The 3,611-nt window shown below is 41.0% G+C and overlaps 1 long non-coding RNA gene across 1 annotated transcript; it reads left to right on the forward strand.

The window, feature by feature from the left end:
* The first annotated feature begins 667 nt into the window (after nucleotides 1–667).
* LOC137863097 (uncharacterized) lies at nucleotides 668–3,265 on the forward strand. Its single transcript, XR_011100692.1, has 2 exons — nucleotides 668–787; nucleotides 2,026–3,265. It is a non-coding gene; the product is annotated as an uncharacterized lncRNA (long non-coding RNA).
* The last annotated feature ends 346 nt before the right edge of the window (nucleotides 3,266–3,611 follow it).

The following is a 3,611-nucleotide window of genomic DNA, read 5'->3' on the forward strand; positions in this document are numbered from 1 at the left end:
AGCAGACTCCAGGCATTCACCTCAACTCCAATCCATACAAGAGGGGTAAAATCTCCTTGCTCTTTTACCTGCTGCTGCTCTAAATGATCTCCTGCAGGCCTGGGCTAGCTGTGGGTAGCACTTCTGGTCCAACACAAGATAGTCTGATATTAGAAATAGGAAAGTTTTAAGTATTATTTATAGCTTTAAGTATTCTAAGGCAATCAGGGGTAAAGGTAAGAGTAGGACAGCACTTAACTGAACATTAAACAAGCTGCCCACCTCTCCTCTGCTGCTCCTCTATCTGTTTAGGCTCCCCGGCAGGTTTCAGCTGAGCCTGGAGGCACCTTCACCCAAGGAAAGCTGCTTGGTGTAGGGACAGCAGCACAGACCCTCTCTGACCTATACTACAGGAGGAACACAACTCACCACATAACCTGGCTCCCTAAATACACTGTGGCACCTCTTCCTGAGCCTTGACTGCAAAAATGAATTCCTTCCCCTAATGCTGATGGGCATCAGCTGCTGGAAATCAGGCTCCTTTCTGTTCTCCTGGAAGTGAGGACAGAGAGGAGACCTTCTCCACAGCAGACACCTTGGCATCATTTAATCCAGGCCTGGGGTTTCAGATGAGCCTGTAATCCAGTTATTCAATTAGTAATCAAGAAAGACTGCACTCTTCTTCCATCTTATCACAAGGAAGGCTGGTGCCTCCTGTGGCAGCTCTATTTATAGCTCCCTTACTCCCCTTCCCCTCTCTCACAGGCATGCAAGAGATTGAAAGCTGGGGTCTCCTGCATAGGGAAGGGTAAATATTTGGGTAGGAGACATGGGGTTTTGCCAATGCTATGTCACAATTCATAGCATTTCTGCGACTATATCTGGAGGCTGCTTTTTCTCTCTATTTTTTTTACACAATAGACTTTTTTTTTAATGGAAACAAAATAGTTTTTGCCTAAAATACTGAAGTTTTAGTAAGGTGATTTGGATCCAAAAGGGAGGGAAAATGTTATTTCTACCAAAATATTTCTGGGAGAGAACAACTGCCTTCTGGACTCTCCCTAAACATATCTGTGTTCTCTATATTTTAGCTAAAATTTCTGCTGGGATAATGCAGGTTTCCTGAGGCCTTTTACCCCTTAACCCATCTGCATGTGTAGAGTAACTCGTGTGAGGATGGACAGGCAGGAGAGCAGGACAAGGTATCCTGGACCAGGAGCAAACTGTTATGAGAGCAGCTGATTTCCTAACTTTGGCCATGCAATTGCTGACTCTGTTTCAGATTATTTTCCCTTTACTTTCTATAAGCACTAACAGGCTATAAATAAACCCACAAAAACTTACTGCCAGGGAAGGCTAAATGCCTCTTGCATTTAATGGTGTTTAGGACTTTCTTTTCATGCCAGATAAAATCACTGGGATGTTGGCTGTAACTAGTACTGCATTCTGCCATTCCTTTATTGGTTCAGTCAATGACCCTAGGGTGGATTTTGCAAGAGGCTGAAGGAACGGAGGGCCCAGCCTGACTTATTTTGTCCATTTGGCTGCCTAGATTTACCTTAAAAATGTAAACTGTGAAAAAGTACTCTCTGATTTCAACATGTAGCCTACTGAGCGCTCTTCAGAACTAATGGAGTTATTTTTCTTTGGTCTCTTACCTGAAGTCTTCCTTTGGCTTCTGGTCCATACAGCAGGCAAGAGATAGTGTTGAGAACACCTGAAAAGCAATTTTAAAGGCAGCAGCTGTTGAGGGCCTGCTTCTTCATTGCCCTCCCCTGAAAAGTTTCATGAAACACTATTTGCTTTCCTTGAGCTGCTAAAGAAAGTATTAGACAAATTATGGTTCTGTGCAGAGGTGTGTGCCTGCCCTAACCTCCCGTGTCTCTGTGGTATCTGGAAATCTATTGACAAATTATTTCCTATCTGCCGTTCACAGTTGCTAGATTCATGGGATGAGAAAGTCTTTACTTATTTGCAGGGCAGAACTGTAGTCAACTAGATTAGAAAATGTTACTTTCTGATAGATTTCTTTTTTTTCCCCTTTAGATGTCCAACAGAATGCTATACTGAGGTGCACTGAGAAAAAATAAATTCCACGCCAGAGATATGATTTTTCTATTAACCCTCTAACCCCAAACTTCTTCAGAAACTTTTTTTCCTACGAATTTCTACAGAATTCCTCCATAAGAGCTGAAGAAGTTTGTAGAAATAAGTCGTTCATGTCAGTATTTCCTAATGCTTATAAAACTGTTCATTGTTTTTAAAAATTGATTCCTTTTAAATATATAATCAAGTTAGAGAGGAGATCTTTTGAAGCTTCAAGGATTATCTTGCAGACCTGTTCATTACCAGGCTCTGGTAAAACTCCAGCCCTGTGTGTTTCCAGTACAAGCTTCCAGGAAAAAAAGGCTTCCCAGACCTGGTATCACACACAGTACTCAGCAGAAAGCTGACGTTTAACAAGACTGGAACATCAAATAAAATTGTGTATTATAGACTGGACATTCACTGGCCTACACGGAGCAAGTACTTTGCAGCCACAGTTACCAGCAGAAAAACCCGCCTGTAAAACTGTCACTGGTACAGGCAGGGGCAAGGAGACAAGCATTGTTAATCAAACTTTCTGAAACATGAAAAGAATCAATTTAGTATGCAGCGAGTGTTGAAGACAGCTCTGAGCAGGAACATGCCTCCGTGCTCCAAAGGGAGACTTCCCACGTTTTGATTGCACGAGTACTTGGAAGAGCAATATGCAGAGCGCTGCCATCAGGGTCGCATTTGCCATTTGCAATCAAACACAGCCTAATGCAACACTGCTCCTTGTTCTGTTATTTTTATTTATTTATTTTTTCCTCCATATGAAATTTTCTCTCCCTCGGTCTTCCTCTATTTATTGTATCCTTTCAGGCATTAATTTCATCACTGCTAAATATAATTTCCTACCAACTGAGATGGAATGACAGTCAGGCCAGGATTTACACTTCCAGTTTAATAAAACCAGTGAGAATGATTTTTAAATCAATGCAGGAAGGGAATTTCAAGGAACCCTGGGTTCATGGCCATGATTGCATAGGATGGAAGTAATAACTTCGATTTGCTTTGATGTGAAGAGTTTTCTCATGATTCTCACGCAACAACAGTTGTCCTGAAATGCTGCTTTATAATGCCTAATCTAAAACCAGTGACTTTCACTAATGGTAGAACCACAGCTTAACAAGACTGTTCTTTCTTCTCTACCCAGAGCATTTCACTACCTTTTCCTTTGCAAATGTGCTTTCTTCTAAAATTTGTGGTTGATTCCAAAAAGGGTTTTACAGATACTTGGGTCAATGGGCAACTGTGTACGGTACAATTTATAATGATCACATACAAGCTATAAATTCAGGATCAGCAGTGCTGACAAAAAGGCACAGTAAATATTAAACCCATCTCTTCCCTGTTTTTGTTTCATAAAACTTTAAGTCTTTTAGTAACTTCTTGTTAGAGACAAATAAAATTTGCTCCAGTACTCAGATGATTGATGTTTGCTGCCTAGGGCTTGGGATTTTATCCTGGAACCTGGGGAACTACTTAATTTCAAGACTGCTCATACCTATATCTAAATTTAATGATTCAAGATGGCTTTCAGAAAA

The sequence above is a fragment of the Anas acuta genome, chromosome 12 (genome assembly GCF_963932015.1).
Source record: "Anas acuta chromosome 12, bAnaAcu1.1, whole genome shotgun sequence".
Taxonomy (NCBI): Eukaryota; Metazoa; Chordata; class Aves; order Anseriformes; family Anatidae; genus Anas; species Anas acuta.